The sequence below is a fragment of the Protopterus annectens genome, chromosome 14.part0, assembly GCF_019279795.1.
Source record: "Protopterus annectens isolate FY-2018-M chromosome 14.part0, PAN1.0, whole genome shotgun sequence".
NCBI lineage: Eukaryota > Metazoa > Chordata > Ceratodontiformes > Protopteridae > Protopterus > Protopterus annectens.
This window is the reverse complement of record NC_056748.1, coordinates 536,777,701-536,793,905: the sequence shown is the minus strand read 5'-3', so window position 1 is coordinate 536,793,905 and position 16,205 is coordinate 536,777,701. Positions and strand designations below refer to the sequence as shown.

At 36.5% G+C, this 16,205-nt stretch overlaps 1 protein-coding gene across 1 annotated transcript in view; it reads left to right on the top strand.

Moving 5' to 3' along the window:
• LOC122789085 (L-threonine ammonia-lyase-like) overlaps positions 1 to 16,205 on the top strand; it is a 796,205-nt gene that overhangs the window by 44,038 nt on the left and 735,962 nt on the right. The gene's annotated exons all lie outside the window — the stretch shown is intronic.

The following is a 16,205-nucleotide window of genomic DNA, read 5'->3' as shown; positions in this document are numbered from 1 at the left end:
CATCATAACTCCAGTTACTAATACAAAGCTACTGGGAGTTACAATATACCAGGACATGATATTTGATATTCATATAGCCCAAGCCACAAAAAAGTGCACAAAAAATCAGGTTGCCTCTACAGGAGCAAACACTATCTTACCATCGAGACGAGAGCCATTATTGCCAGAACTCACCTTATTTCAACATTACTATATGCATCCACTATCTTTACCAAACTTAGAAAATCAGATATAACTAACTAGAAACTTGTTATAATAAATTCTCAAAGTTTGCTACAGGTGCCAACTATAGAACCCACTGTTACCATTCTCTTAGAAAACTCTCATGGCTTGAATTCCCCTCTCTGCTAACGTACAATCAGCACATCATGGCCCATCAAATAATCAACCAGTCTGAAAAAGTACCAGCCCTAAATAACTTACTCTTCCACTACTCTAATAATCGGACTCTTCGCTCTAGCAACAAAGGCACTAATAAAAATAACTAAAAGCAAAAACTATGTTGGAGAATCCCTCTATTCATGCAGTATCACCAAAACCTGGAACACCTTACCTCTAAACATTAAATTCACCACTAACATAGCTCAATTCAGAAAAACTACTAATAGCCCACCTATCTGCTAAATGGATCTGCCCATGTACAGAACCTGGCTAAACAACTGACTGGCACTACATGCCAACTAACAGTCTCTATCCGTAACTAATGTTGCTCTGAGCTTACTCTGTGCAACCCTAATTAACTGACTTCTGTCACTAATCAATTCTACTAACTCTTACTACACACTCACTAACCAGTATCCATAGCATATCTTTCTGTCCAAACTTGTATATTTTGTCCAACCCTGTAAATACTGTATATAGAGCTATATGTATAATCCGTATGTTTGCATTTTTTGTGGGACCTTCCTATCGCAACCATTTAATTATTCATTTCTTTTAATGTCTTAATTTTGTATTTTTGTAATTTTTTCAGAAATGCTTTGTATACTATGTATGTTCATAGAGCTTTTCTCCCCAGCACTCGGCTGAAAATGGACTTGTTGTCCAGTCGGACTTTCCCGGCAAACAAATGTAAAATAAATAAAATAAATAAATAAATAATATGATTTTTACACCTACACATTTAAATCCTTTCCATCTACATTTATTTTTAAACTTTTCCCAAATTTTATTTTTTTTTATTTATTATTATTTTTTTTTCAAACCAAACAATAATGTATTATTGCTTCTTCTTCACTATAGTCAACATTTTTCTTTCCTTCATCACCTTATATTTCTTATTCCCTTTCACAGGTAACTTCTTTAATAAAATTCTCCACAAAAATTCCTCTGCTTCATAAAAATTTTCAAACTCTTTCTTTACTCTTTTATTCATCTTCTTTTAATTCTTTCATTGTGTATACCAAACATTTTTTTCTTCAATCATATTACACCATTTTTTTCTTTTCCAATCGCACTTACTTTAACTTCCATAATTTCATTTTATTGGCATATTATTTTTCTTCCATCTAGTCTCATTTTTCTTTTTCCCTGTTTTTTTGCTCCCACACATTTTTATATTTTTCATGTAGTATCTCACCCAGAGGATGACAGAACTAACAAGAAACAGAGTGCAAAGGATTAGTCCAGATAAAATCACTGTGGGAAAAATAAAGATGTGTTGTTGAAGTTTCAAGTAGTTTATTCAATTAAGTAGGTAGATGGATGAGTGCTCTTGTTCTAATACATTACATTCAACAGTTCAGTTATTTAAACACACTTACAGACAATGGTGGGAAGGTCCAGAGGAGCTGTTTAGGGGGAAATCTGGGAGATGGAAAAACAAGGATATTAGTATATGCATAAATCACCATTGATCTTATACATTTTTGTCTCATTCACATATCTCCTACAACTATTCTTCCTGGTACTGCTACTATTGTAACATTTAAAACACTTATTTGTTCATTTTTATAAGAATTCCAATTCCAACTCCAGAACATGTCTCATTTTGTACTGAGCAAACCATTTGACCCCCCCATACTGCCCGTATTCTTTTCCTTTCGTATTCATGTTACATCTGGTATCTAGCAAGCAAAAAACATCCATTTTTATTTTTTACACAATTCCACCACCAAACCTCTTATAATGTTCTTATTGCTATTCATAGTTAATGTTAACATTCCTAGATATGGAGTACCTAGTTTAAGGACGAGATCCATTTTTTAGTCTGTCAAGTCAAATCTGTATGTAAGTCAAAACAAGTGCATATGGTTCTTATTAGATGTCACTTAGTCAAATGTTTGCCTCGGTCTAGAATATTACTTTTATTTGCATATAAAACACTTTAGAAATACTTCCAAATAAAAATAAATCTTAACCTTATTACTGTATGCTGTAGTAATAACAATAATAATAATACAGTAAGTACAGCGAAATAACAGTACAGTAACTATGTTCATGCAGTACAGTACAGAACTTTCCATACAAAAAAAATATTAAACTTACCTCTTTTTAAGCTTCATTTCACATTTCTGTACTACAGGCATTACCCATAAATATTTTCCACTCTTCCCTGAACTTTCAGACGTTTGCCAGCCCTCATACTGTCACTTAGACCCTAGTGAGCCACAATGTCATTTGCCTATTCTACTGTACAGTACAGTAACTGCATCAGTACTGTACTGTACAAGACGGTGGTCTTGACCAATCATATCACCAACACAGCAATCTCTTAACCAATCAGATCTCGCGTTCTCAGTGAAGGTGGAAGTAACTGCTCAAACAAAACATGCAAGCAACTTCACAAATGGGGAAAACGGGAAAAAGGAAAGCAGAACTGAATTCTTCATTTTCAAGGCAAGATTTGGGCAGCTTTAAGGATTTTTATTTATGTTCACATTATTTCCAACATTATGGCAGCCTGTTGCTATCTACAGGTTGTCCTTATGTCAGAAGTCTGTAACCCAGGGACTGCCTGTATCATTATCATTTTCCTTTTTCTGTAAATGTTTTGCTTCCAGATATTATTTTCATTCCTTTTCCTAAGTCTCCCACCAACTCATTTTTCACCTGTCTTCCTTTCTTCTTCTTCTGCTTCACTTTCTAAAATCGTAAATTTGTTCTCTTCCTGTATATTAATAACCTCACTTTGAACTAGTTCTTCTCTAGCTACCTCGTTATTTTTCTAACTTTTCTTCTATATCACCTTCCCCCATTCCACATTCTCTTTCAACATCTCTTGTTGTAATATTTCCTACTGTTTGTCTTTCTTCTGAGCTTTCCTCTTCATCTATTCTTTTCTTTTTTTAATAGGGGGCAGTCAAATCAGAAGTGTCAAAATTCTTTACATTTCCTTTTAAAAGGTTTACATATTTTGTTGTATGCCCCTTCTCTCCACATTGGGAACACATTATTTTGTTACAGTCTTGCAGTAAACGACTTTTATCCCCACAGAAATAACATGCGTCAGGTTGGCCCCAGTACCTACTGAATCTTCTTTTTCCATTCACAATTATTGTATATGAAATATGTTGATTTTTCCCATCCGTGACATTCATTTTAACCATATTTCACACTCCCAGTACATACATTTCTTTCTTCATGTACGGTTTAACTTCATTTACTTTACTACAGATTGAAAGAAAAACAGTTTCATTTCATTCTCATACATATCTAAAGTTATAAATTACACATTTATTTCCTTTTTTAGCATTGTAGTCTCAAGCTCTGAAATAAATAGTCTGTCTTTGGTGCTACTGTATTTATTTTTGCAGTCTCAGTTATAATTTTTCCAGCATGTTACATCTTTCAGATGTCACCTCACAAACATTTGCAGGTCCCAAATAAATTAATAAATGCTCACATATCTTTAATGTGAAACCTTAGTGGCAAAATAATACTATCCATATTGTCACATCTGTTTACATCGGCATCATTTTTACTTTTTATTCTTGCCACTGGTCATCTTCTCTGTGGCTGTTGAGAAACTGTAAATGTTCTTCCCCTATCAGTTCAACCTTCATTTCTTCCTAATTGCTTAGAAACAATAAGGCTTGCTGAGTTTAATTGTGGTAGCTGCCAAAAAAAGCAATTACTAGAAAATAGAAAGCACAGTCTAAACCAACCATACTAGAAGTAGTGAATATAGTGATAGAGATAACTGGAAGTGGGATCTTTATCAAAGGGTAGCAGCATATTACATAAAAATGAGAATTAGGGGAACAATGCATGCAGAATAATGTTTTGGAGGAGGAATGAGCTCTAAGGGAAAACAGGAATTGAACGTGCTATGTAATATTCTGTACAGAAGATTATCCCTGGATTCAGCAAGCAGCCATGCAGGAATAAGTTATTCCTGCATGGCAGGGACCATTCCTGATCAGCACAGCAGGGTGCTATGCATATGTATGAAGGCGTGCTGCCGTGCTGTAAAACGGACATGGTTCCATGTACGAGCACAGGGGGTGTGTCTGAGAGCAGAGCTCTCAAAATGCACATGCCCCCTGCACTCCAGAATTGCTGTTCAGCAATTTAAAACAAGCGAGAATGCTCATAATACCCCAACCCATCAGAGTAAGAAATCTGGTCAAAGCCATAATGGACAATCATCCCTACCAAGCCAAAAGTTGATAGAATAACAGATTTCGCATTAGCACATAGCGCACATCTCCCAATCCGTCAGAGTAAGAAATGTGGAGAAACCATAAGGGACAATCGTCCCACAAAGCAGACAGTTGATAGAATAACATGTTCAACATTAGCATGGATATTCTGCAGGGTACAAATAAAAAAACACAACAAATACATTTTTTTCATACATGCAATAAAATTTAAGCGTAGCTGCGTGGGTGTGCCTGTTGCTTAGCTATGCTCAGCCCAGTTGAAACAGCACAATAAGTTAAAAAGTAATAGATGTCAAGTGTAAGCATAAGTGCAATAGTGTAGTGGTTAGAATGTATGCCTTGCATGTAGTTATTCACGGTTTGAGCCTCACCAAAGCCATTTCTATTTTGTATCTGTAAACATTAAACATTTTATTTTTTGCATATTTATGTAAGAAGTAACTGATTTTTCTCAACCTGAGTAGTGTATTAGGCCCAGATGTGAGGTGTCAGTGTAATAAAGTAGTGAAACCCCCATATAAACTGAAGTGCCCCATACAGTATAGTCACACAAGAATAAATTAATCACAGCACATTGGGGGTTGTCAGGGAAGGTAAATAAATCTAATATCATGGAATGAATGATGAATCAATCCCATACAGGTGGTATACAAATATAATAAATCATAAGCAATGCTAAGCATTGCACAGCTATGTTGACTGGGTGTAAGCATTGTGTACATATGAATACTAAGAAATGGATAGCCCAGCTAAGTGGATTTGCCCATTGGTAAGCAGTGCTGAACCTGCCCCTTTAAGCACTGCCAACTTTAGCCAAGCAGGTTTGCCCATAGCTTAGCTTAGCTCAGCATTTTCAAAACTGTCCAGTCATGGCAAAGGGCAGGAAATTGGTCGTATTTAAACCCTGCAGGTGGGAATACAGCTCATAACTGGTTGTAGCTCTCCACTATGGGCAGTATGGCAGGAGTTAGAGAGGGCATGCCATTCCGGGCGCAGCGCTGGGGCATACAGGAGTCCAAGGTCATGGTAAGACTCCTGGTAAAAAAACATGACATGAGACTGTTGCAGGACCAGTACCAGGAGTCCCAATATAAAGCAGAAGCCTGGGAAAGTCTCACCCATGATCTCACCAGTGCCACTGGTATCCCTCAGACTGGTGAGCAGGTCCGGCACAACTATGCCGACTTGAAACGGAGGAAGAGGGAGCTCTTGGAACAGTGGGTCCAAGAAGCAAGAGAGAGGGAGATGTCCCAGCAGTGTGTAAGTATTCATAGCAATAATTGTTTACCAAAGTCCAGCCTGTGTACGTGATGGATAGGTATGCATAAATGTTTCTCTATTTTCATTACAGCTGCAGCTGAGTGGACTGTGAACCAGGAAGCCCATGCCAGCAGCTTGCAAAGGCTGCGTCGCGAGGCTGGTGAGTAACAATCCTACTTATAGTAGTCATACCAAATAGATATAAAGGAGTAGAATGTCACCTAGCAGTATAAAAATGTGTATGGTTTGTACTGAATAAACCAGACAATATGACTGTAATAGTCCCATATAGGTCATATTTAAATATAACTGTAACTGCCTGGCAGTAAAGTTCTAAATCCTGGACTGGTTGTGTTTACTCTGATATTGTATGGCCTCACATGTTGCATTTACCAAGATCTGGTATGTGAATAGTACTGTTGTGTCAACTGTTTCTCACACAGTGCAACATAAAAGATGTCTAAGAATGTCTGTATAAGAATGTTGTAATTACAAGGTCAGATTGTACAACCAAGAGAGGCTTAGACAGAAAACACTGCAAAAAAGAAGCACTTTATAAATAGCTCACTCTGATAAAATGCAGATTGTTGTATTTTTAGCACACACAGCCATGGTTCGAATCCCAGGAGTGGTAGTAAGCTGTATGCATAATCATACCTGTCACCTGTACAGATTTCTGCAGAATGTCCAGATATTTGCCTCATATTTTTGGCCTGTTCCTCTGTTTTCCTGGCGAATCACTGGGATGATCTCAGGATTGTAGTCACGAAATAATGACATACATTTGAGTTTCAGACATCAGACCCTTCAGAAAATGTATATTAAAACAAATCATGTTACTCTAGCAACTTTCTAAACATTTATAAGAGCACTATTTAAAATATGTCCTTATTTGTACCCCCAGTTTCTCAAGCTTTGTACAGAATGTTTGCATGAAGAGGTTGAGAGGTATGTGCAGAATTATAACTAGGAATCTGGGAATATGTGTGGAAACAGTCAGGTACTGTTAACAAACATTCGCTCCACAGGTATATCAGGTAAGAGAAGGAGAATTTAGCTATGAGACAGTTGAAGTATACACTGTGTACAAACATACCACTGCCCAAACCAAGGCCATAGGGTATTGTAATAATACCTGTAGAGTAATGATTAGAACAATGATCATTAAAGTTGTGAGTACTGCAAGGATATACAAGTTGTTAATTGACATCTCTCTCTCCCCACACCATATCTGTAACAATAATCTGAACACACAAATCAATGGGTATGTTTTACACTAAACCTACTGTTGGGATATATGTCCTATTGTTCAACAAATACTGAAATGTGTTTCTATTAATGTTCCATGTTGAAATACTGCCATTGGTGGCCTGTTGCTATCAATGTAACCTGCATGCCGTTGTAATGGCCATGGGAGTTCCATATATGAATGTGTTCTGTTTGCTAAGCAACTGTTCCAAATTTGTTGTTTTGGGTTAATGGGAATATCTGTGCATGCTGTTATAAATAATCCTGGATTGTGCTGACTATTACTAATGCACATATGTTCTAAAACTGTAACACCATAGCACGTTTGGGAAGGCCGGTCCCAATGGACCCACCTCTCCTACCTCATCTGGCCATGGCACTGGGCCCCAGCATGCCTGGAACCCACCCAGGGACCTCCTCGTCCGCTGGTCCTGCACCACCTTCAGGTGGAACTGCCTCAGGGGATGGGGCTCGTCCTCCCTGGGAGTGGGCATGGACATGATCCTGTCACCCGAAGCCAGCTCCAGGGTTTGGTGTGTAGCGAGCTCCAAAAGAAGTTTGGAAATCTGCTACGCCAGCTTGAGGGCTGCATGGCACAATTAGAGGGTCAGCCTGCCCCTCCTGCTCAGCCCCCAGCACAATACCTTCGAGGCCATGAAAGTGCAGTGGTGAATGTCCATGGGTGGGGACCTCAATCCCATGTTTTCCATTTGGGGGCTCATGAGCTTCCGATTTCCAAACACCCCTCCCTATCCAAGGTGTTTACCCCCCACATGTGTCATATACCACCCCTGTATGCTGTCTTGTCTGTCTTCCTACCCAACCTACCTCCCCAAATATATCTACTATCCTTCCCCAACATCCCACTCTCACCTTAAAAGAAAAAAGAGACAATCTGTTCCCCCAAAAACATCTCGTCCCATACATAGCTGTCCAAGTCACACACGTGTCCACTAGATACATGTAATCTGGTCTAATTGGCTTCACAACACATTATTGTTGTCCTCACTCCTCTCTCAGGGGTATGAGTGTCCAAATGCACCTCCAAATTCAGTATATATATACGCACAGCTGTTGCTGTAGAAGAAATGGACAGCTATGGACCTTCCTTACACCCATCCTGCACATCACTAGCTACTTTCCCTATTGTCTTTCCGTCTGCATGCCCCCTTGTTCACCACTTTCTTATCAACATTGTTTCTTTTCTTTTAAAAAAATAGCATGGGGGTAAGCAGAAACAATCCTTTTAAGCAGCAGTAAGTGGGATTAAACCTGTTTGTGTGGTGCTAAGCAATGCCTACACAGATTAAGCACTTTTAAGACTAACTGTCTGTAAGCATATTTAATGGAAGTTAGCACTCCTTACCACCACACAAACCCAGGCAAACCTTCTACAACTGCTTAAAAGTGCATTAATCACTCTGTATCCAACAGCTCTTGCTCTGCCCAGCAACAAAATAACCAGCACTTGCAAGTCTCGAACCCGGGACCCTACACGCCACAGCAAGATTCCACTAAGCCATCTAAGCTGCAGATATGTGTGATATTTTGTCAAACATATCATGCAGTACAGTCATTCAACAGTAGGGAAAATGTATTTACATATGTATCTGTAGATATATATATATGGATCAAGGACTATTGAACGAAAGCTCAATAGTCCGAATCCACAATAATCGAACACACTTTAACGAAAGCGCTTTCACTGAAAAAGCTCTTTCATTAAAGTGCGTTAGAAAAAACCCAATAAATCTTCTTTTATACACTGCCATTCGACATGCCGAAAAAAATCACGAACACCAAAACAGATGAAAAACACAAAAAGGCAGACACCTCGAACTACAGGACCTTTTAAAATTCACACAGCCATGTTGTTTTAGTGGATCAAATACTTAGCAAAATAGTTGCTTTTAGTATTTGGTAGTACTAGTTATGATGTAAAAATCACCATTAGGGTCACTAAAACATAGTTACATATTACATTACATTGTCTACCATTTCAATTTGATGACAGTACTTTTATAGTAAGTGTTAATAACTTAAAGGGTGCACTCCTTTTAAAGGTTAGAAAATGTTTTAAACAACTATGGGAACTACAATTAGGGTTACTTTTTAGGCAGGTAGGAAATAATCACCATGACACTTATTATTTTTTAGTAATATTTTATATTGACCTGTGTTTTTTAAGTATTATTTACATTCAAATTTTTATTTCATTGTATTTTTACTACTAATTAAAGTATTTACATATGCTCATGCTTTTAACATGACCATCTGTTTTAATATGATGATGTACTTTTATTAGGAGTGTTTCTTTAAGCTGCCTTTGAATTGTTAATCACGCTCTGACGTTGACATAAAAGTCTGAGTTGGCGGTTTTTTCAAATAACCTCTGAGGAAGCTGTAGCTGTGTCTTCAGTGAAAACGCATTTATTTTTTATTCAATAAACTTGGCATTAAGGTTTTCTCATTTTTCGTTTATTTTTGAAAAGTACGCTTTTAATTGGTGTTGGCTTGTCGTATCCTTAAGGGTACATCTGCTCACAAGTATTTGATCCACTAAAACAACATGGCTGTGTGAATTTTAAAAGGTCCTGTAGTTCGAGGTGTCTGCCTTTTTGTGTTTTTAAATCTTCTTTTATGCAGGGGGGTGAGCCCCCCTGCACATGACCCCTACTTTTATATTCTCACTCTGAGGTTGCACTACAGTGGGGAAAAGGGAATTTTTCCTTAACCACACGGTAGTGCGACCTGCACAATGAGCATTTATCTGAAAGTGCTGCTTCGGTGAACAGCACTTTAGGTTAAGTATGTTCGGTGATTTCTGCTTTGCAGAAAGTGCCGTCGGGAATCTGTAAGGATCCTATATATATATATATATATATACATATATATATAGAGAGAGAGAGAGAGACAGATATAAAGATAGATATATGTATGTATATACGTAGACATACATGTATATATATATATATATATATATAAATATATATCTATATATATATATCTATATATATATCTATATATATATATATATATATATATATATATATATATATATATATATAGCTGTATGTAGTGCATTCAGACACCGGATCCACACTCTGAACCTCTCACTGCAAAACATCTGACCAAAGTTACTGTAAATGGGGGTGAAGGGGCCCAAAATAGGGACCGTTTGTAATTATTGCCATTATCCCTTCCTGCAGAGCTGAACTGTTCTGCCTTGCAACAAAATAACCAGCATACATAGACACAAGTTACCACTAAGCCATCTCAGCTGTAAGATGTTAGGATTATTTCTCTAACTTATCATGTAGAACAGTCAGTCTACCATAGGGAATGTACAATGTAGAAGCACTAAACATTCTAATGATACACACACACATACATATATAAATATATAAATACTTATAGATATATTGTAAAACCAAAAAGCAGAAACTCCCAGGGAGCGAATGCTCCAAGAATCATACATAGTCCAATAACGATAATCAGCAGAAGCCACGGGTACCGGAGCAATACAAAGCTGATAAAAGCAAAAAACATGCAGTCCACGATAAAACAATTTATTCGAAGAACACAATAAAAATGATAAAGGTAAGCGCTTTCACCCAACAGGGCTTCATCAGACCATAAACATATATAAAATAAATATTCCCTTATATATCTTCAAAAATGGAGCGAAACAAAAATAAATGGCCTTAAAGTGATAGACATGTTTTTAAATAGTAAACATCTGTATAGCAAAACCTAAACACATAAACAGTTGAATGAACCTATAATACATACTGAAATATAAAATACATAAAAATGTATAAAAATACATAAATATACATAAAAATATAAAAATATATATGTCTAACCACAGTCCTACCTCTACCTTAGCCCTCTTGACTTAAAAAAAGGTTTAAGAGGTACTTTATCATTAAGTCCAGGGTGCTGATCCGCCGTGAGCCTAATGATCCATTTAGCTTCCTGAGTCTCAGTATGATTCCTAGTGTCCCCACCTCTGGGATTGGAGTGTATAATGTCAATGAGCCTGAACCTAAAGACATGGATGTCATCTGTCCCCAAAACATGTTTGAAAAGTGCATTGACAGTGGACCCAATTCTGATCTGATAGAGATGTTCACGGATCCTATCCCTAAACTTCCTATCTGTCTTGCCAACATAAAATGCCCTACATGCTTGACAAGAAGTGAGATATACAACATGCTCAGACATACAATCAGCAAGAACCTGAAACACATATCTACGGCCATTTAGTAGATGGAAAAAACATTCACTAGAATCTATAAAATCACAAAAATGGCACTGATTACAAGGGAATGTACCCAACACATCATGTCTCTCAGCCCTACCCCTATTACTGTGATAACATAATAACCTCTTCAGGTTAGACTTATTATTGTAGGCAAAGTGTAGGGTGTCTCCTACAATCTCTTTAATATAGGGATCCACTGTTAACACCTCCCAATGATTCCTGATAACATCCTTAACACATCCCACATCTTGAGTATAAAACAGGGGAACCCTGATCTTATCAGGCCCATCATCACTATAAGTTTGATTGATTCTAATGGTAGACTCCAGAAGGGGCTCCAATGTACCATAGCTTACTGAAACATCTGAAAAATAAGGAGTTGCTACACCCTCCCTCAATGTAGACAAACCATCCAACCCCTTCTCAATTTCTTCTGTTCTATATGCCCTAGCTATAAACCTCTCACGGAAATCATTCAATTCCCGACAGAATCCTATTTGGGAGGGATTATATCTGGATACCCTCATGGCCTGACCTTTGACTACATTCCCAAATATGTATCCAGGGTGCATGCTATGTCTGTGCAAGAAGGCATTTCGATGGCAAGATTTCCTGTACACCCCTGTGTTCAACATCTCATTGTCCAACCTCTCTATATACATAAATCCAAGTACCAGAAAACTCATAACTAAACTTCAAAAATTCAGACAGGTTATTGACCCTATCAAAAAATGTAGTCAACTCATCCATGGTCCCTTTCTAGATGAAAAAAAGATCATCTACAAATCAGAACCAATGAAAATAAACCCTCCAACTTAAAAAGGCATTCTGTTTCCAAAGCTGCCCTAAAGATATTGGCGCAGCTATTGGCACACAAAGTGCCCATAGCCACGCCATCTCGTACCAAAACAAAAAATATTATTCTCAAGTACGACCTCCAAAGACAATGACAATAAATCAATAACAGAACTACTAAGTTCAGTGTATGTCACAGATAATCATATACTCTCTGCACCCCTTCCCTGTTGGAATGACTGTAAAAAGAGACTGAACGTCCATAGTGACAATTAAATAACATGAATCAACCGGAACCTGTTTCATATACTTGTATAGATCCAACAGAAACTGTTTAGTATCCCTCAAGATGTACTCATTAGCATCATCAACCGGTCAAAGAAACTTCTCTACATAGATGGAGAATGGCTCAGTAGACCACCCTCTACCTGAAACAATAGGTCTCATAGGTGGCCGTCTCCCATCCTTATTTATCTTAGGAAGGCCCTGAATTACAGGTATGAGGAGGTCACTGACCGTAAAATATTCAAAGAGCTCCTCGGTAATAATATGACTCTTAAGTAGATCATCAAGCATATCACGGATCCTCTGAACATAAAACCCTACTAAACTATACTCAATAGGGCAAAAGAACCTCTCATCTTTCAGCATCTTTTCCAAGGACTCATCATAAAAGGTTGTATCCATCACTACTACACATCCCCCTTTATCAGCTGGTCTTATCACTACAGTGGAGTCATTCCTGAGACCCATCAGGGCTTTCCTCTGTTTAAAGGTTAGATTACCCTTCATATTATGACAATTCCCCATAGACCTCATTCTATAGATGTCATTCTCCACTAGTTTACTAAATTCAGCCACTAAAGGTAGTACACTAGGAACATACATACTGGGTTTCTTGAATTGCTTGTTGTTTAATACAAATTGTTTATATCTAAATTCCATTTTAAGACATAAATTCCTCACAAAAAGTTTAAAATCCACCATTGTCTCAGTGAGATACATAAGGATGGGAGACGGCCACCTATGAGACCTATTGTTTCAGGTAGAGGGTGGTCTATTGAGCCATTCTCCATCTATGTAGAGACGTTTCTTTGACTGGTTGTTGATGCTAATGAGTACATCTTGAGGGATACTAAACAGTTTCTGTTGGATCTATAGGGAGAGGGTGCAGAGAGTATATGATTATCTACGACAATACATTGAACTTAGTAGTTCTGTTATTGATTTATTGTCATTGTTTTTGAAAGTCATACTTGAGAATAATATTTTTTGTCTTGGTACGAGATGGCGTGGCTATGGGCACTTCGTGTGCCAATAGCTATGCCAATCTCTTTATGGCAGCTTGGGAAACAGAATGCCTTTTTTTTTTTTTCAATAATTTTTATTTTTATTTTTACATTAATAAATGTCACAAATAAAAACCATCTTACAACATGACCGTGTGCATATATATACATACACATACATACATACATACACATACATACACATATAAATATATATATATATATATATATATATATATATATATATATATATATATATATATATATATATAAATATATATATATATATATATACATACATACATACACACATATATACATACATACACATACACACATATACATATGTTATACATTGATGTCAAATACCACAGGATATAGGTCATACAACATATCTATTTACACTATGTACATAGATGCTTTCATTGTTAATTCCACAGTTATACAGACAGTATATACATTCGTAATATCCAAGTTATTATTTAATATCTGAACTTGTATATGTTCTTTGGTTCCATTATAGTGTATTTCTAAGTTGCTGTGTGATGAATTATGCTAATATGATGTTAAAGGTTTGTTCCCAAATTTCTCTGGATTTCATGCTTTTGTTTCTTTTATCTTTTACTATTTTATGAGCTAAAAGGTGTTGTATAGCTACTTGTTTAAAACCCTCCCAAGAGATATTTATTGTATCTAGCCATTTAAAAGCTATATACAGTTTCATTAGTAGGAAAATTGTTAAAAGTGTATTTGCTTGTTTTCTTGGGATGTTGGGTGGGAGAATGTGTAACAGAGTGAATTCCCAAGTTAATGTTGATGTTTGATAACCCGTTTTTTGTAATTGTACCTTGAGAGAGTTCCAGAGTTTATAGACACATTTACAGCTCCAAAATACATGGATTGTCAGCTATCTGGTCCTTACAGTGTGGGCAGAAAGGTGATTTTGATGTGTTAAATTTGTGTAGGATTGCAGGTGTAAAATAAGCATTATTATTGATCATGAGCTGAGTGTATGCTAACCTTTTGAGGGGTAGAATCTTCAGTGTTAGATTGATTGCCTGGCTTATTTGCTGATCATCTATGGATGGTTTATTTTTTCTCCAGTAGTTAGAGAAGAGGAGGTCCTTCTGGTATTTGATTTCATTTATCATTTTATATGAATTGGTAATAGTTTTCTTTGTTGTGATAATAGTTTTCCAAAGCCTGCTACAAGTTTCTATGTCACTATTGGTCATAGTAATATTTTGGAGATAACTGGAACACCGTTCTTTGATTTGTCTTAGGATTATTATGTGTGATTTAGTTGGTCCTCATTTCTTGTATTGAACAGTTAAGGTAGGGATGGATATCTTGGATTGTTTTATCTTTTAGTCTGGGAAAAGGGACTAAGTCCAGCATCTTATTGTTTATTTTTAAATTTGGGTTTTTATGAAGGAGTTGCAGTATTGTCATGGCATGTCTAAGGTTCAAGAATTGAAAGAGTTTTTGCGCTAGGTTGATAGAATGTTTTAAGGGCTCTATAATTTTATAAGTTTGTATTTCTTTCTGCTTCAGGAATGGAAGTGCTTTGAGATTGAAACCTAGAGCTTTAATATATCTATAATATATTGTCACCCAGAGAGGAGACCAATTTTCCATTGAAGGGTTATGTTCAGCTATTCTCAATATTCTGTTAGTGTTAATGATCGAGTAGTAGATTTTAAAATCTGGTAGATTTAGTCCTCCTTTGCTTTTGGGGAGTGTTAATTTTGGATAGGAGATTCTGTTTTTTTTTTGGGTTCCCATATAAAGTTTGCTAGGAAGGTATGAATTTGTTTGAAGAATTTATTATGTATTATTGTCTGTGATGTCATGAATATATACATTAATCTAGGTAAAATGTTCATTTTGATTATTGATACTTTGGCCAAGAATGGTAGTTTTAGGTTGTTCCATCTTTTGCAGTCTTGCATTATATTTTGCCATTTAAGGTTTACATTGTATTGGTAGAAGTCTTTGTTACTCTGGAAAAAGGTGATTCCCAGGTATTTAGTTTCTTCTTTAATTTTTATTGTGTTTAACAATGGTATTAGCGAGATGAGTTTGGGTGTTTTTAGGGGGAAAATATTAGTTTTATTAAGGTTTAGTTTGTAGTTAGACACAGTCGAGAAATGTTCAATTGCAGCTATTATTTTATTTATATCTGAATTTGGTGTAGTGCAGTATATGTTCAGATCATCTGCAAATGCAGTGAGGTATATTTTGAAGTTGTGTATTGATGGAGGATTGTGATATGTATTTTGTTTAATGTATAGAAAGAGTGATTCTAGGTATAGGTTAAACAGGAAGGGTGATAGTGGGCATCCTTGTCTTGTTCCATTTTTTATTAGGATCCTATTTGACCAAGTTTTATTTATATACAGAGATGTGTATGGGTTGCTATAGAGAGTTTGGATGATCTGAATGAAGTTATTGGGTATATTAAAGTAGGGTAGTGTTTGGAGTAAGAATTCTAGATTAACCCTGTCAAATGCCTTGTGGGCATCCACTACGATTGTGTAGATGTTGATATTGTATCGGTTAGCGTAGGATATTAGTGCATCTAATGTTAATGTATTGTCACTAGTCTGTCTATGTAGTGTAAAACTGGATTGTTCTGGGGAGAGGATTTTTTCTATCAGATTTTTCATTCTGTTTGCAAGTATAGAGGTAAATATTTTAGTATCTATATTTAAGAGGGAGATGGGTCTGTAGCTGTCAGGG